Source organism: Cyprinus carpio, chromosome B16 (genome assembly GCF_018340385.1).
Source record: "Cyprinus carpio isolate SPL01 chromosome B16, ASM1834038v1, whole genome shotgun sequence".
NCBI lineage: Eukaryota > Metazoa > Chordata > Actinopteri > Cypriniformes > Cyprinidae > Cyprinus > Cyprinus carpio.
In genome coordinates, this window is record NC_056612.1 from 14,652,935 (window position 1) to 14,678,554 (window position 25,620).

Genomic DNA, 25,620 nt, shown 5'->3' on the forward strand with positions numbered 1-25,620 from the left:
CTTTTAAGTGTAGAATTATTTTACATTCTATATTATATACATACATATTTTACAGTCTATATTATATACATACATATTTTACAGTCTATATTATATACATACATAAATGAATTACTTAGTATTTGTGTTTGTAATATAAACTAATCATTTTAACTAAAAAAAATGTAATATTAAATTGTTTATTATATTGTATATATTGACAATGTTAGAATATATATATATACACACATATAATTTAAAATATATATTTTTTTTGACAGAAAATATGTATTATTCTTTGGCAAGTTTGTCAGTAGATTTTGGAAATTACATTAAGCAGAAGGACCACTTCTGGTAGTCCTACGAGGGCCAAAAATCAGCCTGGATGAGTTATCGGTCTATCACTAACCAACACACCAGTATCCAATTCTGGGGTCCAGAATACAAACCACAGCAGATGCTTGTGACTAGAATTGTTGGTCTTTTCATCAGGGAAGGCTGAGGGGAGGCCATCTTGAGCTTTACTACTCGGCTCTTTGAAGAGTTGCTGAACTGTGTATTTATCATTTATCATGCCGTCATGAGTGCTCACAGCTGGTGAAGAACAACAACAAAAAAAAAACACAGATGAACGATGCCAGTCTGTTACAAGTAAGTGTAAACCAACTTACTTCAGAAAAACAGCACTACGACAATTTCACCTGGTCATTTCAGATGGTCAGTAGTTCAGCCAAGAGGATCCGTCTTGAATGAACAACAGCAGGAGCCCAAAACACGTCAACATTTGGTGTGTCACCGATGAGTAATTGTTGAGTCACCATCCAGAGTTGAAGGAGATGAATAAACAAGTGTGTTTGTGTCTCTAGTTTCTCCCTCTCTGACTCTGTGATCAATTATATTTGCATTTGTGTTGCGCTCACAGTGAGTGTCTGTTTGTTGTCACATAGCCTTTGCATCTGAAAGCATCTCGATTATTCTGACAAGCAGCTTGCTGATGATGTCAGGCACAAATTGTTTATATTGTTCTCTGTCCTGCCAGGCATTCACACATACAACAATTATACATCGCACATACTCCCACATACATAGACAAGCCGACGCGAAGAAATAAAGCTAGAAATTGTCAACATATTTCTCCTTTATAACCGCCCTCCCACTCTTTCCATCCATTCAAAAGCCCTCGACCGCCCGGGCAAAGATGAATAAACACACTGCCTCACACTCGGGTGGCTGACGAAAGTCTTTCTCAGGTCTCGAGCACACTGATGCCATTGTGTTCATCCGCAATAGCCACACAGAAAAAAACGTTTCTCTCTCCCAGCCCTCTCCTATTCTTTCCCCCTAATTGTTGTCTCTGATGTGACCTAGAAAGAGAAAAGAGTGAGAAAGAAGCGGGAGATAGGAAAAACAACAACTGAAAGAAGTTGGAGTTAATGAGGAGCAACCTGGCTGACCCCCGCAGGCAGGCGAATGTAATTGCAGTTAACTTCCCCTAATGTGGTGCTAACTAACAACAACAACCCAAACTACCGGAGGGGGCTCGCAGGTGCCTGAGAGAGGGCTTCCTGATTAGCCTTCTAATCTCGGAGAGTGTGAAGAGTGTTTTTAGAGAGCCAGCGGTACCTCTGCCGGCTCGCCAAGCCCCCCGGTCAGCTCTCCAGATCCGTTCTGGTAGGGAACAAATGAAATGACAAGAGCCAAGAAGAGGAAACAGGCTCGGAGGACAAAAGCAATTGGGAAAAGCTGGTGACAAACTGGGAGAGAGATAAAAAAGGACAGCACACACTGTACGCGAGATACTGCCGGTGTGTTTTCAAGTCGTCAGAAGGGAACTGGTTGGATTCGAGTCTTTGTTTAACCTGGCATGTGGTTAGTGCCAGGTGATATGTGGCCTCCGTGACCTGTCAGCCATCACAGTGTGGCTTGGGCCCGTCTCCGGCACGCAGACGGCCAGCGGGAGCACTTGCACGCTCTGTTTACAGTGTGATTCCTCACCTTTCACGGTAGTTAGGCTGTGATTCATTCTCTCTGAGTCTGAGTTGTTTTGTTTAATGAATAGAGTTGGACATTGCCAATACCGCTAGATGGGTTTTTCGGTTGCAGAGAGGTAGCAGGGGGGCTGGAGCGGAACCATCAGCAAGCTGAGACTCGGCAAGCACGTATGCACGCATTGGTGATAAGGTGCCGTTGCCCACGCGTGGTGTCGGGGATGGACCGGGCAGCGGGATGCCCACCAGAGAGGCAGCCACACACCCGCACTGCGATCTGGAGTGCAAAGAGAACATCTCTTGCTGTGAGCAATCTGTACTCTCTTCAATGCTTTCTCTCTCATTCCGTTTTGTACAACTCTCACTCAACCTTTGCCTTCTTCGTTTTTAGTGGCAATTTGTAAAACACAGACCTCCAGTCACCTTTCCCCATCCCATAATGCCTCTCTGCGTGATTGGTTCACATGTACCCCTGTCACATCGTTGCTCATTCTGTAGCTGTGAATCTTCTCTCTAGGGCCAACAAATTTGGCGGTAACCAAGTTGACAGATGTGTAGTGACATTGGTATTTTTTGCATTATTGCAAATAATAAAATACCGACTTGAGTCAGTCTAGTGAGGCAATAATATAAACAGGTAAATATCAAAAATGGAAAAAAACAATAAAAAGAGCAAACTTGTCAAAATATCGGATTCGGATAAAAAAAACATTTTTTTTTAAATATATTTTTACAATCTAAGATTTTAAGAATAAAGCCATAATGTCATAATATAACAGTTGTAATATTCTGAAAATAATCCAAAAAGTATATGCTCTAAAATAATGGTTACACTGATAATCATAATGTTTTTCCTCAAAAATTATAATTGTGATTATTAAAACCTTAAATTCCTATGCAAGTTTTATTTCGCCTCATGTAGTTTTCTAATTTATTATATTTATCATATAAAATGAACAATCTCTACATTCTAAAAACTGGTAAAACCTTAAGAAGCTTCTATCTAAAACTAAAACACCGAAATTCATAATAATAATAAATAATGTTATCATTATTCTATTTAAATAACAACAAACAAAACTTTGCATTACGGCACTGAGATTGCGTAAGAACATTTATTCAGAGTAGTCACAAACAATATAGTCGATGTTCATGTTTAATATCGGTTGATGTATTTTGCTCTTTAATTTATCCATGTAAGAGAAAAGCTCTGATTGGGGAATTTAAACTCGACAACTGGCAACCCAAAGCATGAAAGCTTGAAAAAAACTTGCTAATGAAATTAAAATGTGTAGCCCTATAAGTCGTACAGTACCATGATATTGATACTGTTACTGTATATTATGATATTATTCTCATTACTCTTTTGACATTATTCACATGAAAAGCCTAAAATGAAGGACCAAAGGGAACCAAATTATATAGAAATACACATTTTTATTCTCAAAAAATTACTACAATGTTATTTCAGTTTTGTTTTTGAAATCTTAGATTTTGTTTTCTATTTGCTATCGCCTCCTGAAATTTTGGCATCATGAAAAACCCACTTCTCTCAGAAAGATTCTCTCAGAGCACAGCGGTTTTCCTCATCTGTCTTAATCCTAACACATTCGTTTCACAACTCAATTTCTCTCACCCAGCAAAGCATCGCGTAAAGCAAGGAAAAAGCATTGGAAGAAAAACAGATGAAGAAATCATTCTTTTCCAGATACTCTCACCCCGCAAATTATTATTATCCCATTACATCCCACCCTCTGTCCCCCCCCTGTTCTCTCTCTCTTCCACCTGTCTTTCCCTCTGCCTTCCGAGTTTGTTATGTCCCCCATCAGCCGCCGACCTAAAACAGTGTGATAACATCGCGCAAAAAAAAAAATAAAGAAACAAAAAAAATCATAAGAACAACATAAAAAAAAAACACTTTTCCATCTCCAACCCCCACCCAAACCCAAATCCCTAATGTTATATTCTTATCCCATTACATCCCACCCTCCAATATGCCCCCTGTCCAGTGCTTTGCTCCGAGTCCATAATCTCTTCATCTCCAAATGATTTCTTTTTTATTATGACTCTGGCCGTCCCCTGCGCAGCCCTCCTGCCTGTTTGTGTTCTTCCGTTGTGCATCACTGGGGGTCGCCATGACAACATCACCCTGACAACCATCCCTCCTCCCAAATGTTCCAATTTGCATGTTGTCACAGCAACCAGCCGCATTTGACTTTGACAATAAAGGGGTTGGTGTAAACAAAGCCATCGCTCTAAACCCCCCCACCGCCCCATACCCTCAACCCCAGCTTTTCGATTCTCTCGCCCAGCGTGACACGCTATTTATTTTTAATTCCTGTCATACACTCTTTCTCTTAAGTCCTTTTCTCTTTTATGTCTCCAGGCAGGCTAATGAAAGCGTTTAACTTATAAAAAATCAATCAAAAGTTAGCTGAATCATTTATTTCCTGTCAAATCAAATGAACACCTCTTTAAACGTCACAACTCTTTTGACTAATTTTCCCATCATTTCTCATTTTGTCTCAGAGTTACACACACAAACCCTTGCGTTTTGTCCAGAAACTGAGGTACGGAGACGTGATCGCGTTTTTGTCCAGAAACTGAGGGTTCAGTCCAAGCGTAAGTGTCTTGACTTTTTTGCCCCCAGAAGCTACAAACACAACTTACTTCCCTTCTACAGGAGATACAGCCAATTCCATCATTTACAAAATGACTTACTTCCCTTCTACAGGAGATACAGCCAATTCCATCATTTGCATTCAAGCTCCGCAGAGACAAACACACACACACACACACACACACACACACACACACACACACACACATGCGTGCGCGCACATGCTGGCATATCACTCCAGAGACTACCTCAAGCAGCTGTGAAATTAGTTACACGTTTTGAATTTGTCATTTTGAAATATTTTGTGTGCATTTAGGTGACTAATGAAATGCTGGCTGTTTTTTTAAGACAAGGATTTCAGTTAAGCCCCTTTGCCGATAAATGCGGGCAGACGCGTGAGTGGGGTGACTAATGCGTTTGGTCCTTTCAAAGTGTTAACAAACAGGAAGCAGCTACGCTGTCAAGTCGCTGACCACTTCAGGTGTTCAAGCAGGATGGCTGAAGGAGGCCAATTGTTGTGTAATCTTCATCACGGTAGTTTACGTTAAGCACGAACAGCTCCACAACAAGCACTACTGAAATGAGGAACACAAGTGGAATGCAAAGCAGCCATACAACTACTTATTTAATATGCTGAAGTGCATGCTGGGCCGTGGGTGCATGTAGGTTTTCAGTTCTCTAGGTGCTTGTGTGTATGTGACTATATCTGCACACAATGATTGTACTACTTTTTTATGACTCCTTCAAGCAACCAAGAAGAGAGAAGGAAAGAGAAAAGATAGAGAAAATGATCTAGAAAGAAAGAGAGAAAGGCTAGCTGGAAACAGAGAGAGCTTTATGAAAACAGACAGGTGTCTGCTTGGAGAGAGTGGACATGAGGAAAGAGACAGAGACAGTTAAGGGGTGTCGCATTGACAAATCGACAGGAAGTCTGAGATTTTTGGAAAAACATCCAATAATGATGCAGCAAAGTTAAGCAGAAAACTTTTTATGCAAGTAAGCATTGTTGCAACGCAGTGAGCACCAATAGGAGTGAGGAGGAGACAATGATCCATCACCTGATCAATGTTGTTACTTCTAACTAAAACGATTAAAAACAATTTTGATAACTGAAATAAAATTTAAATAATTTCAAATGGAAATATTACATTTAAAACTTAACAAAAAAAATACTAACTGAAACAAAATAAGTTCAAGCATAAAAATGAAATTAAAATGATTAAAACTAAAACTGAATAAAAATAGCTAAACAGAAGTATTTATAAAAATAATAAAGTACAAAAGCACAAAACAAAATTACAAAGGCTTAAATTAAAATGAAAGCTTAAAATTAAAAAAAAAAAATAGCTAATTCAAAATATTCATAAAAAAATACTTACATTACAGTGCACCTAAAAGAGTCGAACACAGACATTGCATATAAACACCTGTTTAACCCATGTGTTTACTCAACATGGTAATCATATTGGTCAACTTATAAAGTATGAAAATAAAATAAAATGGGTATAGATTTTATGAGCATTTTCTGCATTCCCCTGGAAACAAACACATACTAACAGGCAAAACTGTTTGAGCAACATGAACACCAATTAGATGTTCTCCTCCTCCATTAGTGGATGGTCCTTGGCCAAAATAAGCTGAAATGTGGACCAGACATTTTGTTGTTTATTCAGCATCCTGGCAACGAGTGTGAACAGGACTTAAGAGTGCGTGTTCCTGAGAGAGAGTATGCCCAGCCCAAGTGGATATTGAATAAAGACAGATGAAAGGAAAGATGTTTAAGTAGACAGTGGGATTTGATATGAAATAAATAGATGAATATAAAACCTCCTCATTGTGGAGACTGTCCTTGTAGGCACAATAACATGCCCATTCTTACATAGGGCTGTAGGTTTAGTGGGAAAAAAATAGAGCTATGGCTATTCAGAGACTGAACATGATCAAGGCTGAGCGATTCAACTGTTCATTTCTGCTCATCCTGATGCTTCAATAAAGCTTCTGAATGGACAGGCACAGTCTACAATCCTGAGCATTGTCAACCATCTAAGTATGAACATGAACTGTGAAACTAAGTCAGGAAGAAAGAAGGAAATGGAATAAGATACCTGAAAAGAGTCGCTAAAGAAAAATGATATCAATAAGCGATAAGAGGAGAAGCACTGCAGTGATTTTACTATGGGGTGTTGTTAAGCATGACACGGACCGCTTTAACTATGAAAAAAACATACTGGAATGCACTGCCTGGTTTATTGCTCTTTTATAGAACAGTAAAGAGATAAGAGACAATTATTACATTTATTAACAGTAATAATCATAATAAAACATTCTTCTGCTGAGTAATACATTTCATTAGCCTAAACAAAGGCTGTTTATGGCAACTAATACACACCATGTCTATATATGCCTTTAACACATTTTGTTTTAAATAAACTTAAAATGTAATGTATGCAATATATACATATACATTAAATTGTAAATGAACAGTAACAGTATTTTATATTAAATAAACATAAAAATAAATACATAAAAGCATAGAGCATAGATATATTTCAGCTAGTGTGTATAAATAACAGCTTAAAGCATTTCTTTCAGAGACTAAATTATGTGTTTTATAATAAGCATCTGAAAATAAGAGCAGATGTGATGTCTGCCTAAACGCCTGGTTTAGGATATTGGAAGAATATTTGAGGATGGAGAATTGAGGACATGAAAGAGATATTTTGAGTGATGGACAAAACACGCATGAGTGTGGGATGTGAGAGAGGAGGGAAGGTTTGAGATTAATAAAGTACAATTATTGACAGGAGGTAAAAACTCCCCAGCGGTGGAATAATATTCATCACCCCTTTCGCTATTCAGTTTCATTTCACTGTAATTCTCCCCTATCTATGACTGCCAAAGCACTCTTATCACTCCAGTGCCATCATCCCTCGCTCGCTCTTGCTTGCTCTCTCTCTAGTGCGTTTGCACAAACTGAATGTGAAAATAAATGATGTAAGAATGCTGTCTGTGAAAACACACTGTTAGCTAAACTCACAGCGAAGGTTGACATCTCTGACAAACATTTCAATCTCAACACAAGCAGCTCTGCAGAAGCAAATAACCTGAAACACACCTACCCAAAGCTGTAATGTAATGTCTCAACATAGTCTACACAGTTTCCACAACTCTATATTTCAATCTCTATCTTTTTCTCATACCACACATTCCATCGAAATGGAAAAAGGGTATGAGAAAACCTGTCATGAATTCAAGACATAAAACTACCTTAAATTACATACACAAAATCCCATTTTATTGTGATTAAGGGGATAGATCACCCAAAAAAAGAAAATTCTGTCATTTATTACTCACCCTCATGTCGTTTCAGACTCGCTCTGTTCATCTTCAGAACACAAATGAAATCCTAGAGTTTTGTCTACCACATTCGAAGCCCAGAAAGGTAGTAAGGACATTGTTAAAATAGTCCATGTGACATCAGTGGTTCAGCTGTAATGTTATAAAGCTATGAGAATACAGAAACAAATGCATCGCTGTTTGAGAAGAAAACAAATGCGTGTAACAAATACTCTCTTGTATGGTGGTGGAGACTGACCCAGAAAAGAAGAAATCATTAAATAAAGTTATATTTGTTTTCTTTGCGCACAAAAAGTATACTCATAGCTTCATAAAATTAAAGGGCCCCTATTATGCCCCTTTTTACAAGATAAAATATCATTCTTGGGTGTCTCCAGAATGTGTCTATGAAGATTCAACTCAAAATGCCCCACAGATCATTTATTATAACAGCTGGAAAAGGTCATTTTTTTGGGGGTGTGTCTAAGAAAGAGCTGTTTGGTGTGTATCACTTTAAATGCAAATGAGCTGCATACCCCCCACCCCCCCATTCTCCAGAAGAGCAACTCGCGTATAAGTCTCTCTGCTTTGCATACCTACTGCAATAAACAGCCAGTAGAAGCAACATGACTGAGAACGAGAAACCAGTGCACTGGAAGTGTTACGAAACAGCGCAATGTTACAGAGCTAATCTCGCAAACTAATCTCACAAGCGTGGTGCTGATCAATTAAAATACTTTGATAACATACGCACACAAACAGGGTTAAACCACTAAGCACTATAATGACATGACATTCACAAAGCAGTCTGGATTGAAATGACTTGTGCAGATATAAACATATTTAGGTAGATTTTAAGGTGCATTACCTTGAAAAAAAAAATAATAATCCACTGCGTCCTCAGTGGCTCAGATGTTTGGAGAAAATGAAGACTCTTATGTTTAGTCTTACATTCAAACAGAACACGGGATAGCTTACGAGACATTGTTGACGTTACAGCTGCTCCAACACAAAAGAAAATGGAGGACAGCAAACAACCGCTGAGGGCTGAAACTATAGCAACGCAGGGCTGTCAATCAACCCCGTGGCCCGGCCCTATGCTATGTGATGTCACATTGCATAGAGAATCAAAACGGCAGGCCTAGTGCCTAGGTTTATAGGGGATTAAAAAATTTGGAGTGGGTGGATTTTTTTCATTGTAGGGTGGTTGTGTTCACACACTGCCAACACACATTTATGTCCAAACACCATGTAAAAGTGGATTTTGCATAATAGGTGCCCTTTAATGTTGAACCACTTACAGTATGTCACATGAACTAATTTATCTATGCCCTTATTACCTTTCTGGGTCTTGAACGTGCCAGTTGCATTGCTGTCTATTTAGGGTCAGAAAGCTCTCAGATTTCATCAAAATATCTTTGCGTTCCGAAAGATGAACAAAGGTCTTACAGGTTTGGAACGACATGAGGGTGAGTAATTAATGACAGAATTTTCATTTTGGGAGGAACTATCCCTTTAAGCATTGACCTTTTTTTACCTGCTTTCAGTTAGCATTCAGTTAGCAAGCTAAAGCCCAAAGTATACTTAAGATTTTTGCGTAAATGCTAGGGTATTAGTACATGTGACACAAACATAATTTTCTTCCACTAATTTGTTGTTCCACAAGGTGGAAAAACTAGCCTGAGCCGTTTGTTTTACAGTCGAAAAAGAATGGAAGAGACAGAACAAAAACACCACAAAAAACAACATCGTTTTTATCGCTCAAAACTTCTGGAGAGAAACAGCAAAGACACTGGACAAAGGTTAAACTTTCTAGTGTGAATGTGTTGAGCGCCTGTGTTCACGCATGCTATCAAATGGACTATACTTCAGAATGCTAAGCGTTCAGCTGTACATATATGCTAGCAATACACATTAGAAAGCAAAGTATACAGTACCTTGGGCAGCTTAGATAATTAGCTTAGCATAATTAGCACTGACTGGCTTTAAAAGTTCTTTGGATTTGCTAGATCAGCTATTTAATCAGGGATTACGGAAAAGGAGTAGGATCTTGAGCAAAACTGGCACAGAATCAATTTTTTCCTTGGAACTTCCTTTTGTGTGGTAGAAATGCACAGAAAGGTTTGAGAGTGGGCACCAGCCCTGGAAACTCTCATTGTGAGTAGATTGAGAGGATACTTTTTTTTTTTCTAAAATCTTACTCCATTTTCTGTGCTCACACTTCTGGATGTGTCTCATATACGTGCACCCCCACCCCTTCCTCCACCATCCCTTGATCCCCCAGGACACAATTACAGTTTTTCCCTGGATACAAACTAATTAGCTTAAAAAAAAACTCCCACGAATGAATAAATAAATAAATGAGGGGAAGGGAGCTAAATAAATGCTAATCCTTGGCGCAGTGCTCAGACACATGGACAGAGGGACACTACAACAGATTCCTTCACACACACACACACACACACACTCACAGACTGCGGCAAGGTGAAGCTGTTGCTGAAGCGCAGCGGGATTCTGTAGTAAATCACCACACCTGTGCAGTGTAACCTGTGCGCGCCGCCTCTGTCTACCCAAGGGAAAAAACGTCCCACTTAAACACTTGTAAAAAAGCTTCTGCAGGAAAACAAATGTACGTTGGGAGAAAAGGCTCTTAATAAACGTCACTAGACTGAGACAGAGCAGGGAGTTAAATGCCTCTAACGGCACACGCTAAAGCAGCCCTAAACAAACATATTTTAATAAAGACTAGCACTAGTAGCTAACATTACACTAACAGGTCTGTGTTCGGTGTGCATTAGTGGTTAATATAATCGAGGCTGAGGAAGGATGCTAATTATGAGGAAGCTTTGGGAGCCATTAGCTCTTCCGCTATGAATAAAAGAGGATGAACTAAACTGACAAGTGTACATAACTCACGGTGCAAATGCTAATGCCACGGGACTCGCTAAACACCCACAGCAACCTGCCAATGAGCCGTGATCAGTTGTGCACTTCTATTATAACCGTTACATACTGGAATCGATCTGAAGATCCATGTTTCCATCAGCACCTGAGGACCACAATGACCCCACGAGGTAGCTTTGCATTGGTCGCCATTTTGATATTCATGATTTTACATCAGCGGACCAGAGCTGGAGAGATATTAATGGCATGAGACGATCTGAACTCAGCTCGGAGCGCTTCTTTAATAATGACTAGACTAACAAAGTGCAGGGAGCTCCAGTAAATGACCCCAGTATATCCAGCACCATTTTCCTTTAATGGACTTTAATAAAACAGCATGATGGTCCCTTTATAAATCCTCTGTCAGAGGCAGGTGTGGGGACACAGCAGGGGCAGCGCTTCAAAAATCACTAAGCAAGGGATGTGGAACAAGGAAAGGCTGCTTAGCTGCGCTACTGAAGATTTGCAGCGTTGCTTAATGAATGTTAGGCTAACTCAGATGCTGTGGGAGTTTAGCAGCGAGACGTACAAAGTGCTTTATTACTCAACTCTTAAGCTAGGTAGGGGAGATGGAGGGAGTGGGAGAGTTGGAGAAAAGTGGAAATGGGTGAAGTAAAATGCAGCTGGGTCATTTTCATTAAGCAGTGCATTTGATGCCCCCATCATATAAATCTTAAAGGGATAGTTCACCCAAAAATTAAACCCTGTTATCGTTTACTCATCCTGTGTTACTCCGAACCTGTATGACCGACTTTCTTCTGTGGAAAATAAAAGAAGGTATGATCACAAAAACTGTTTGGTTCCCCACATTCTTCAAAATATCTTCATTTATTGTCAACAGAACAAAAAAAATAATAATTTTCATCCTTGGGAGAACTATACCTTTAATATATAAGGAAAAAATATTGAACTTATAAAGGAAGTCAAATAATCTTGGCAGAAATCACATACATCTACACGACCTTCAAGCTGACACCTTCATATAAATTAACTTCAGCACTTTATTTCCATCCTTTTATTTTCAATCCTGTCAGGAATACATTTCATTTCTTTATCTCCTACTTGTTTCTATTGTTTTCGTTAATATTAAATAAAGAATTACATTATAATCAAAACAGTTTAAATTTTAGTTTGACAAAAGCATTTTTCTGAAAGTCAAAAAAGAAAAAAAAAGTTGCAATGAAAAGTAGTAACCAGTCATTTTTTCTGTATTGTGGCATCCATCCATATGCAACAGATTATCAAAAAAGAAAAAATGTAGGATGGGGATTTGGTTCTATACATCAATTGTTGATTGGATTTTGAGATGTAGTCGATGTACTGAAAAATGGAAGCAGATTTAAATTTAAACTTAAGGTCAGTTTTAAGAAAGGGGTGGAGTTAAATTATTGGACAAGTCCAGCATACATCACCAAAGAGAAGGCTGTCGTTTAACTGGAAAATGTACATTTTTATTAAATATTATGAGCTCAAAAAAAATAATTATAGAAAGTGGCCTTAACTACTATGTCCATACATTTAAAGTCATCATTTGATTTGCACTTATTGTGTACATACCTGTTTACATTGTACTTTCTTTTTAAATACCTGCATGTAATTATATCTGTAATTAATTTCTGTAATTACATTCATAATTACACTGTTGACCCATCCCTTACACCTTAACCCACCTTTAAACCTACCCAGACCACCGAACCTGTCCCTAACGTTACCTGTATCCCACCTCAATAGCAGCAAACATGTTTTGCAATACAATATGAACACAATAAGTACATTGCACTTATTTTTGATGTAAGCACATAGTAGTTAAGGCCACCTAATATAAAGTGGGACCAAAAACTTACACATGGATGAATCATTCATGACAAGATCAATAACACACATTTAGAAAACAGATAGGTAAAATTTAATTCCGTGATGACTTTGATTCCATAAAACTAAAACAACAACATAGTCATATTCATCTTTTAAAAATCACAGCGCTCCCAACAGGAATGATGCAGCTCCGCTTTGACAGGCTATGTATATGTCATCTTTGTCATGACTGGTTCATCATTAGAGAGATGGGTGGAAAAAGACTATGTGTCACTCTCCTGTGGATCAGCCATTAGAGTCAGAGAGGGTCACCACTCTTTCGCGCTCTGTTTCTCTCACTTCACATTTACCGCCTATCTTGGTCATTACCTTTTATCTTTTCCTTGTATTTCAGTCATTTTCTCCCTCACTCGCTGTCTGTCGGTTGAAGTGTGCAATATTACTAATAATATCTCATGCTCATTCCTATTGTTGTCCTCCATTAGTGTCCTCTAATGCATATTAATGTGACCGCTGCCATAACCTGACCTTGAAATCCCGACACCTTAGTGACGTGCAAATAAACATACAAAACCCAGTCAAGAGGCCCCGCCTCCACCCGTCCGTTACCCTAACTCTTAACCCCAGTATATATTACATCTCCATGGTGACCGGTGCCTGGCAACAGCTGGAAGAGAGCGCCTCTCGTAGCAATGCAATGTGAAGCAGTGATGTCATGGCCCGGTTACCTCAGACTCAGGGGGCTATTATTGCTGCTCTTATGGGAGATGTTTGAACATTATGTATTCGCCACCCCGTTACTACGGCGATCCATCGCAATCACCATCGGACTCGGACCTCGATTTGTCTTCATTAGGGAGGACTCTGCGCCGTTTTGTTCGTTACTCTATCCCCACTTCACTGTCATTCATTTCGACCTCTGGTCTTGCTCTTTCTACCTTCATTTCTCAGACTCTTTTCTCGCCACTTCAATCAAGCCTTAGCAATGCGGTCACCGGCTATGCACACATAAGTACGCTCGCTTTGTGTAGCCGCACACTCAATACACACACAAAATCAATACAGTACACTGGGTTCACCTTAAAGTAAACAAGTATATGCTGACCAGCAACCCCCACCTTCTCTTCCTCTCTTTCCTCTTTACAAGCACACTGTACTCTCAATGCTCTCATAGGACTGTGACCTTTTTATTCAAACTGACACAGTGAAAATGCATTAAGTAGCGAAACCCTATACACTGAGTGAGCACCGAAAATTACGTCTGAAGAAATGAACTAACCTCACAAACAATTAATCAATCAATACATAAATAAAATCAATCTTTTAACTTAACTGATACCAAAACATTTTTTATAGATATTTTTTATAATTTTATATATAATTATATATTATAAAATATGATCAGTAATGTTTATTTATATGAAATGAAATAGTGCCTTTTGTTTGCATCAAACTACTTCTCAAAACAAAAAACAAAACAAAACCCCCAAACCAAAAAAAAAAAAAAAAAACAGAACAGAACAAAACAAAAACATTTAAAATACTGCAGATGCTATCAAAGACTATAGTCATATCACATAGCTCTAATTTAGACTTAATGGTGCTTTCTGATTTGTGAATTTCATTTGCACTTGCAAAATGATGCTTCGTCATGTGAAAAAATTTGAGAAATGTTAAGTTGCTGCAATGTGTTCCACTAATCAATGGGAATTTTATAGAGGCAGGCCAAGAAATCCCAATAATTTTATTACCGTCTGACTTCAAATTGACCAACACAAAACAAATTTTAGACATTCATATCATTCAAACACTCTAAAGCTTTTCTAGTGTAGGCGGCATTATGCACACAAACATCTGCGCCTGCAGCTGTACGTAACCTGAGCACTCGCTTATTGATGTTATTATTATTATATAATTCTTGGCCTTCAAGTTCACTCCTGATTTACATAAAATCAAGAGAGAGCAAAGACCGGGAAAGAGAGAGGCGTGCGTGATGATAGAATTGTTCAACTGTATCTTATCAAGTGTGGCGCTTTCTTCCCCAAATGATTAAAAATGACTGTCCTATATTAAGCTAGTTTGACAGCAGCCTAGCAAAAAAGGAATAAAGGCTTTCTAAAGCAACTCAACTTTTAAATGAAAAAGAGCATGGCACATACAGTGTGTACTACAGTAACTGTGCCAGTGTTCACATCTTCTGTTGAACGTTCATTCAGCACTTTCAAAGATATAAAATCGACCATTAAAGGGATAGTTTACCCAAAAATTAAAATTTTGTCATTAATTAAGCACTCTCACATTGTTCCAAACCTGTTAGACCATCTTCGGAACACAAAATGCAGTTACTTTACAGAAGTGATGGAAATAAATTGTCAAGAAATTATTGTGCTATACAATTTATATTTTGGTATAACTGCAGCGTAATTTAAAAATAGTTTTCTCTCCAAAGTGTGTCATGGATGGACACTTCCAGTGAAGAAAGCTTAGTTGATTATAATGGAAGAGATTCAGTTTTGACACGTCGTGCTGAGCTGCACACATCCAGTATTAGGCTCAAATTAAATGTGGGATGTTTATGCTTGCCAAGAAATTTTGTGACCTGCCATCAGTATGGATTTTACCTGACACCGTCACAGGTGTTTCTAACTCAAGTGTTGAATAACGCAAATCTGTTTTTTCAATACCGTATTTATCATTTATTTATTTTAATAAAATAGTACCATTTGATAGGCCTCAAACATGTACTCAAAGCAAAAACTAAAGAAAATAAAACAAAAAATATATAAATAAAACCAATATAAAATTATATTAAATTTAAAACAAAATGATTTTGACAACACTCACCCTTACAATAACAACACATACTGCAGATGCTAACAAAGATATGGATGAAGCTGGCACATAACTCTAATTTTGATTCATGGGGCCTAAAGTGTCTTATTTAAACAAAATCATGGTAGACGGCAGTTGACTGATGGCGAGTTCCCCTATGAACATTTACCTTGAAATTAAAAATGACACAGAAAGTGTTCAAACAATTTGATGCAACCAGGAGACAAAGAGCAAATTTGTTTTGGGACATATTATTTGTTAATCAATGAGTGAGTGATGGTCCCAGTGGCATTCTTGTGCATTTCTCAATGTGAAATCCTGCAAATCTGGCGCCCCTGCACTCAACTGCACATATTTGAATGGGCTTGAGTACCAAATAACACAAAAACCATCAGGTGTACATAAACTCACAAACACAACACTTCCTTCTCTCCTCATGACAAGCCTTTGCTCCAGCGCACACATGGGTGACATTTAAAGGGGGACAGAACAAGGACACAGTAATTGCGCAGCAATGCAGAATGTGTGTGTGAACAGGAGGGTTGTGAATTATCAAGCACATGTGTTGCAGCTCACGCAGATCAAAGCATTATTCTCTGTGGAGCAAATTGCCTCATTTCCGACCCATTTAAAAGCCAGCTCATCCCCATCAGCAACATACAGCAAAAATTACACACACGAGCACGCTCACATTCACATAAACTGTCCATTTAATTACCACAAAGCTTCCACCCACTCGCACACACAACTTCAGCCCTGTGGTTTCGGTGATGTATGTTACTCACTGCCTCGGGACAGAAAGTGCTGCTGAAGACAGACAGTCAGCCAAGAGGACACACAGAGGGTGTGTATTAGTGTAAAAGCCCATAAAAATGTTTAATCACTTGATCACTCAGATGTTCATTAGTAAGCTGTGTACCTGCATGTGTGATTTCCATTCGCACTGAATGTTTATTGCAGTGCGGCGGGCGGCCCAGGTTCAAGTCGGGATGGGGAATAAATAATGCTTTGTCACCAGACCCATAAATCCAGTGGTGTCTCCCCTATGCTGAATGTGCATTCATGAGGTGTCTTTGAGGTCAAAAGGAACACAACACAGTCAGGCAGCCACTTAATCAATGACCACCTGATGCCAGGCCTTTGGACCTACCGGCCCCTCGCATGGACCATTCTTTCACTCATACCAGAGCAGAGCATTCCAGTTTTTTGTACCACCACAAGAAAACCACATAAAAGAACTAATATAGGTAGTTCCATTGGAAATTGTGTTATCTACACAATAAGAGTACCTTAAGAGTACCACATACAAGGTCTGATACCACTGTCTTTAGGTAGTTCCACTGCAAATTGTGTTACCTACACAATAAGTGAAAGTAAAAGACAAAGGATTAATTATTTAAAAATACTAAAAATAAAATATTAACAGTAAATAAATAAATGCATTAATATGTATAAGTTTTTCTAACATAATGATCTTGTTCTCCAGCATAATTTGAGATCTTTTGCTTCAATGGAATAACAACATCTGACCGTCTTTATAAAACACTCAAGATCAATGTCACAAGTCTGCTTAATTGATTAGAAACACTTATGAAATGTTAATATTTCTTAATCATTTTATGCCATCAAAATCCAACCTTGTACATTTCCAGGTTTATATTAGACAACAGAGACTCAACAGAGACTCAATTCTATTTAGTTTTGTAATCCACAGTATATAAATAACGTAAAACACTTTTGACAGCATTTTTGTTTATTTATATAATTTACCTATTTTTTAATACAAGATGTCAAATAAAGGAGCTGCAAAGGAACAGAAATGCTATCAAAAAAAGTGTTTTACCTTTTTAGAAGTACAATATAGCAGTGCGGTCCAAATCAAATATATGAGGTCATACATACACACACACACAAACAGGGGTGCATATAAGTGTCACGCAGGTGCGCATGCGTGACCAAAACAAAAAATGCACTGTTAATAAATTCAGACCGCTCATTTGCACACCGACATGGTTGACAGATGCACAATCACCGTTTTAGATTGACTAACTAATACTGTATAAGATTTCCATTCAAACCGAATGCATAAATCTAGGCTATGTGCTGCCAGGATCAGAGCAAAAAGCAAAACTAGATATTTCATTCACTGACGTGCTTCACTTGGCAGCACTAAAATCGGCATTCACTTGCTGACAACACGCCAAAATAAAAACTTGCTGATTTTAGGTTTGAAAATGTTGAAAATTTATTTAAAAAAAGGGTGAACATTTTAATTTTTTTAATACTCATTTTTTATTTTAAAATATGATATTATTATCAAACGTTATTTACTTTGTTGTACTTTATTTTATATATAAAAAACGAAATTAATGGAATAATACTATTATTACTATTATTGATCACTGTATTTTTTAAAGATATATTTAATGGGCAGTGTGAGCACCAAACCAAATCTGTCATGAGAACTACACTGAAAAACTCATGAGCACGCCTGTATACACATATATATTGTGTTCAGAGCATACCATACTGCATATGATTTAACATACATATGCAGTGCAGAATTTTTTTTTATTACCATGGAACTATGCCCATAAAACACAGTAACACTGTGGCACTATACTGTAAGCACTTCCTGGCACTGTATATCACAGAAGTGCTCTGTGTGTGTGTGTGTGTCGGTGCAGTAGTTTTCTATGCGTATGTGTGGCTGGTCAAGCTCTAGTAACAGTGTTTTGTGGTTGATTTACAGCATGTCAGAGAGTGGAGGAGATTAAATGTGCAGTTTGACTTCTATCCTTCTCTCTCTCTTTCCTTGTCAATCATCCCTTCCTTTCTATACATTCTTACATCCATTGCAGCTATAGCTATCTCTCACTCCCTTTTTATGGCTGAATCCCTCTCTCCCTCTCTCCTCCAACATTAAATAGATGACAAAGTCATTTGCTCTTTTTATTGCTCTCTTTCAGTGCTCTAATGATTTTCACATCCTTCATGAGGCCTTACATGCGTGATGTCATGCTCTTTCAGACACACTCTCTCTCTCAGTCTCTCTGCCTGTAATATAGAGATTGATAACATGTAAGATTTGACTTTATGAATATTAATGCCAAATGTGACATTTGCAACACATTTTACTTGCATAATTTGATGTATTTCTGAGAGAAACAGAAAATTCAGTCAGATAAAAAACGTAGATCGGGACTTGATCTTATCCTTTGAGAAGTGATTATACTGTGAAAAGAGGCTGTTAATAAATACCAGAATAAAGTCAAACCAAATGGGAGTTTGCTAAAGTAATGCGCAAATAGCTATCCTGTAAACATTATTCACTAGCCCACACAGACTAAGTGATGTCATCAGAACAGGAAATATGCATTAATATGAGAGATAATTCAATATTTTAATGTGGAATTTGTGGTGATGGAAATCTACTGCTGTTTTTTTTTTTCCTAGTTTATATACAGACATACGCGTGCATGTCCGGCCCTGTTCTCATGACCACTCTCATTTAAATTAGTGTCCATCATCACAATGTCATCTAATCATACGACTAGCCCTGTTCTGCCTTGAGAGACAAAGAGAGAGAAGTAAACAAACCCCTTCAAGCTCTCATCCACCTTCAAACACAACACATCTGAAAGAAAATGTAAAACATTCACAAACTCCACAAGACAAAAATGGTTACGTTTCATGTTTCTCTGTCAAAGCAGATTAAACCAGGCTGGTTTGCTCATTTTAAAGGGCTTTTGGGCACCTATCAGTGTGACAGGCTAGGCCAGCAAAAACCAGCTTAGACCAGAAAACCATCTTAGGCTGGTTGGTTTTAGCAGTTTTTTCTCTCCTTTCAGGATTTCATTTCACTCCTCTGACCAGGGTTGTTATTGTTAAGTAAAACTAAAATTCAAATGATTTTTTATTGAAATACATTGCTGAAATAAAGCTATAACGCTTAATAACCTGCGCCCCTATTTTTGAGCATTTTCTGAAAAACGACATACCCAAATAAAAATGTCTGTAGCTCTTGAACCCTATGGTCTAAATTTATAAATCTGGTATTGTCTGAAACTAGACACTTAAACCTTTATTACTCTGGAGTCATAATAACTCAAAACTAGTATAGCAACAGAGTAAAACAAGGTAAAACTTACATGAAATTGACTCATGATATCTTTGAATGAAATTCACTAAGGGAAAAATGATAGTGACTTATTTGCCAAAGGCCTATAAAATGCCATAAACATAAAGCTGAATGTATGAACATATTTTGATTCAAATTTGAAGATGATACTCCCAAAAAAAATGTAGTTTCTGTAAGCTTTTATTTTTAAAAAAAGTCTAGGCGTCCTTTAAAAAAGCCATTTGGAGACTCCAAATGTACACCTGGTAACCAAATGACCAAATGAGGCAAAACTGCATAATGCATATATGTATATCAGTTCAGAACTGCTCTGCCAACCATAATACACAAGAAAAAAAACTATTCCTGACTCATTTGGTCATTTTTGGGCACAAATTTGGGCTTTTTTGAAAGGACGCCTTAACTTTTCCTGATATAAAAGCTGAAATAAAACATTTTTTAGGTAAACTTGCAGAAAGTACATCTTTATGGTATTTTATTTAAAGAAAAGCTTTGGAAAAGTCATTTAGATCTTTTATTTCAAGAAAAGTCTAGGAATACTTTCAAAAAGGCTATTTAGAGACTCCATATGACACTGCATACTACATACACTACATATGTATATCAACTCAGAACTCATCTACCCATGAAACCACAAACAAACACAAAAATTATTTCAGAACAACATTTTAACATTTTAACTAAACTATTTATTTTGAACAATTCTAATAATGAAAACAGATCAGTGATCATTTTAGAGTGAATGAACACAAAACATGCAAAATACAATTTATTTATTATTTTACATTTTGTAATTGTACATTTTTTTTCTCTGCTAATTATTATGAATATCAAGTTACTGAAAAACTAAAAGCAACTATTTACAGTATTTACAGTGTAGGAAGACACTCAAGGCAGTCACTAAAAAGGTTTGCTCTTTGACCAACTGCACACCAAAGTCACTGAAACACAGGAAAGGGAGAAAGAGTGTGTAAACAAAACAAATCAAACTTGCAAAACTGTGTTTACATGTTGTATACACACATATAAATATACATACTCAATGCTCGTACACATAAACATACATATACATACACATATACACACACACACACACACACACACAATACTCATGCATACGCACAAACACAAACATACTCAATATACATACACACGCACAAACATGCATAAATAAATCATGTAGCCCCCTCATATTTTCCCTCTCCGGTGTCATTTTTATAATCTAACACAGCTAACATGAATCAAAAGCTGCAAACACATGATAAACATATATAAACATTCAAGAGAACAGCGTTGAAACTCACGTGCTAATGCTATCCCAGGCTGCATGCATCTCTCCGGGTCTTTCTGCTGCTCTTCGCCGCTGCTTCTCATCACGGCCTCCAAAACATGATCAAACACCACAAAAACTCTTCTAAAGTCGACGTTCTTTGCTGGAGAGATTCAGATGTAAGCTGTGGAGAATATCCGCTCGCTGATAGATACCCGTGTAGCGCTTCTGCGCCGCTCTGAGTGCGCCGCGTGCGTAAAGACGAGAGCGCACGGACACACAGCAACTTTTGCGCTCGCTGAATCTTCAAACTGATTACGAAACGGTGCAAACTGTGAATCACTGTAAACGTCCTTGTGATTGGCTAACACATCCATCCATCAAAACATTGCTGGCTAGGCATTGGCTAGCTTACAACAGCCAAAACTGAGGTGCGGTGATTGGCCCCTCGCTAAACCAGTCAGTGACTCCTGGCCTGTTCAGGGTTATAACATCGCCTGTGATTTAAGGAGAGAGACGAGGGAGGGCTCATTTTGCACGGAATAGACCATTCTATAGGAAACAAAAGCTGGAATACGAATGAGAATCGATATTTCTTTGAAAATGGACGCTCTCGACAACTATAACTCGAATCGCTCATGTAAACAAAGGAGGATCTTTCGTTTTTTCCCCTCCCCTATTGTTTCGTTGTTTTGGATTAAAAAGTGGGATGCATCTTGAAGAGTGGACCCCTACCTCGAAATGTGTGCTGGTGTTTCTTGGAATAGTCCGAGCTGAAACGTAAGTACTGCCGTGCACTTTGTACATATTTAAATGACCGGTCCTTCAGCATTTATGTTAACCCTTTCCTCTCTGGTGTATTGATTTAAAAAACAAGCTCAGAACATGGATATTGAGTGTTTTAGCTTTAAAAAGATATATAGTTTATGATAGTTAATTGAATATTTTTATAAAACAACGGTTATAAAATTCATATTTTAAAGTTAAAACACCAAAATAAAAATTAAAATAAAAAAAATAAAAAAAAGAAATATATTTTAATGTTTTAATATCAAAATAAACTTTCAAAGTTGAAATGTTTAAGTTAAAGCACTACTGTAGAAATGAAACTAAATTAAATAATATTTTGTTAAATGTAAAATAAATATTTTAAATGCAGTAACAAAAAATTAAATAAAATAAAAAAAGATGGCACACCATAGGCTCCAAATGTTTGTTTGTTTTATTATTTTCATTATCGAGGACCCAATTTTAAGCATTTTTTGCTGTTTATGTGCGTCTTTTGGTTTCATCAGTGCAGTAACTAACTAATAAATGACAAAAACACAACAAAATTACTAAAAATTAAACAAATCAAAATGAAAATATAAAAACCTAATTCACAATATATAAATAATACCAAATCAACTGCCTCTGCAAAGAAAAATCACAAGATAAACTGCTGATGAGCCGCTTTCATTTCTGCATTCATCATGTTTATTTCAAACAACTCTGTGTCTACCGTTCAGCCTCTCTAGAACAAGCTACTCTCACTTCTGCACTCTGGGTAAGTCTAGAGAAGAACCTAGACAAGAACCTGTCACAGTCCAACAAACAAACACTCAGGCCCTTCAACTTACTGACTCACTCACTTGCCTTTGCTCTTTCTGCCATTTTCATTCTGATATTGCTGCCAGGCCTTGCGGATGATACACACGCACATGCTTCTCTCTCCAGAAGGTAACGCAAAAACAAGCTTGTTTCATTTAGAGTGTGCTTGACTGCCTTTAGCCGTTACTGTTGGGGCACACAGCACAGAAACACATTAATCTTTAAATCTCTCTCTCACACATACACACACACACACAAACTTCGCTACAACCACTGAACTGTGATCTGCACACACATGGACACACTTCACACAGATGAAGGGAGATAGGAAAAGATGGAGAGAGTCGTCATCGGTTTTCAGGATCGAACAAGAGATGGGAACGATGAGACATCCTGGCCTTATGTGAGGTCACCACTGTTGTCACTGTCTGGAGTGGACAGTTAGAACATACAAAAGACCTTTACGCTAGTCCAGACAGAAGAAACACTGTTTCGCTCCAGGCCAATGATGACGGAAAGGACTGACGTCTTAAGAATGGTAAAATGGAAACTATTGGGCCGAGCGGAGACAGACACGTGAGGTCTGCAGCATTGCCTGCGTAGATTAATTAAAGATTTTTATCAGAAGTGATACAGACAGACAGAAAGAGCCAGACAGTGATAGAGAGATTTATAGATAGATGAATAGATGGAGGCCTTTGTCAGTCTATTTATTTTTCAGCGTGCCATGAGGAAAAATGGAAAAATCTCAAGTCAGCACAGCTCTCTTTGAAAATGCATTACCGGGGAAAGCTAAGGTGAGAATATCTGTGATTGGCCATCTGTGAAATAGACCACAATGCGCTAGTAAAGATTCATACACTTCATTGTCAGAGAAGATTTAAACGAACATCTATAACCATTACTGACATAATTCTCCATTCAGAGTCTTGTATAATCAATACTTAAAGTTTTATTCAGTTGTGAGGTTAAATTAAAGTCATTTCGAGCTTAAAAAGCTGTAATAGTGACTGTAGGGGGTGCTGTTAGGCAAAATGCAATGTAGAGATCCATGATATATCAGAGCCACAACTGTTATAGGTCAAAATTATATAATGTGTATCCTCATTTCCTTTATTCTTACATCATTTTAACAACATCATCTATCATCTATACAACTCTTACAAATACATTCCACTTTCATTCAACTTTAAAACACAGATGAAGGTATTTTAAATGAAACCTGAGAGATTTGATGCTCTAAAAAGAAAAGAAGTTAAAGAAATCCATGTCAAGTCTTCTGAAAAGAAAATTTAATTTAAGCTTATAATTCACATATAAACTTTCATCAACTCGGAAGGTCAATTATACATGGGAACAGATGAAGGTAAGTGAATCTTTAAAAACCCTAATACCAAGTCTTCTAAATATTTTATATAAATATATACAATAAGACCCAATGTAAACAGGCTCAAGTCTTCTAAATATTTTCTATAAATACATAAAATAAGACCCAATGTAAACAGGCTCCAAGATGTAGGCCTAATTGATAAAAAATAAATAAATAAATAAATAAATCAAATAACTCAAATTAGTAGTTGGCTTGAGATGCACATAATACAAAAATAAACCAGCTGATCAAGAGACATGAAGTGACCAAGTATAAAACCTCTAAAACCCTACTGTGTTCACAGGGATATGATAAAATAGCGCAAAGTTCAATAATTATAATAATCTGAATACATATTTCCACCTGGTACCCAGCTCATTAGCTCATTAACTGTTCAGGCCAAATAACAAAGAAAACCCACACTAAAGTTCAATATATACTATAGAGTAAATTAATTAATGTGCAGTTAGATATTTGCTTCTCGGGTTTAAATGTGGCTCATCAATACTGTTTAAAGCCAGAACAATCTGTTACACAAGTCTGATTTTCATACAACAAAAAACTCCAGCAGTTCCAGTCCAGCTCTCTTAAGTTCACATAATTGTTTTCATTTGAACAAGCATGTTCAATTTATTTGCCTGTTTTGCCAACCTTAGTCTATTCTAGTAATTTTATGAGGTGATAGCTCCACATTCACTTTTTAAACAAGGATCTGGTCCAGTGTGGACTCAAACTACTCTCCAGCATGAAATGAGATCATATTCTATGAGGCTTTAAACGTGCCAGAACATCTGCTGATATTGTCTTGGTTTGAACCTAAAAACACTTTTCCATACTGCTTTCCACATCTTTTTCCCCTCGGATTGTCACGGAAACATGCACTGGATGGATTTCAAATTCATTTTCAAAATATGGAAGCAGAAGCGTAGTTAAAGATAAGAAAAGGCTCATTTAAACACAATTTACAGACAGCCATCTTTATAACCGCTTTGTTTACAACAACCCAGGTGGTAACTTACGGAAAAATCAAACACCGATAACAACGGCGGAACAAAAGATCCGAGAGATCTCAGCGCTGATGCCGGTGCCAGGTAGTTCAGACTCGCCTGGCCTGAAATCAAAAGCCCAGGGAAGCAGATCAAAGAGGGACCTCCCCGGAAACCGTTGCCATCCAAACTAGTTATCCCATCTGTAGACGAGTTGGGTGGGCCTCAGTGCCGAGGAGACCACCACTCTGGTGTATCGCAGCATCGCAGGCATCAATCTATCTGCTAAATACATGTTTAATCCAGAGCAGCTGTAGGATTCAGCCATACCAGACGCAGCTTTCAGAAAGCGCTCCAGTGAGGTGTAGAGGACAAATCAGCACATTGAATCGCATGTCTGCTCGCCTATTTAACAGACTGCAAAGAGTTTCAGCAGCAAGATCACATTGATATTTAGTGTTTTTCCGCCGCAGGGGCTAAATCTTCTTTTGTAATTTGTGCAGTGCCAAAAAGAAATGAGTTACTGCAGGTGCGACAGACTCATCATTTTAAATACCCTGATGGCTTTGGCTTGGTTAGATAATGTGTTTCTAATGTAAAAACTTCTGTTATAACTGCAGCTTGTATAAAAGCGATGGAAGCTTTGTGGTTTTACATCATGGAAATATTACTTTTCTTATGTACCAAAAAGTACACATTGATTTTTTTTTTTAAATGTATTACTCCTTAGAGCTCAAAACGGTCTCATATC

General features: G+C 37.6%; 1 protein-coding gene and 1 long non-coding RNA gene across 2 annotated transcripts in view; both read right to left on the minus strand.

Moving 5' to 3' along the window:
• LOC109105385 (cell adhesion molecule 4-like) overlaps nucleotides 1-25,620 on the minus strand; it is a 135,928-nt gene that overhangs the window by 61,874 nt on the left and 48,434 nt on the right. The window lies entirely within an intron of this gene.
• Nucleotides 20,228-21,887, minus strand: LOC109058138. Its single transcript, XR_006156701.1, has 2 exons — nucleotides 20,959-21,887; nucleotides 20,228-20,595 (listed from the first exon to the last, which is right to left on the minus strand). It is a non-coding gene; the product is annotated as an uncharacterized LOC109058138 (long non-coding RNA).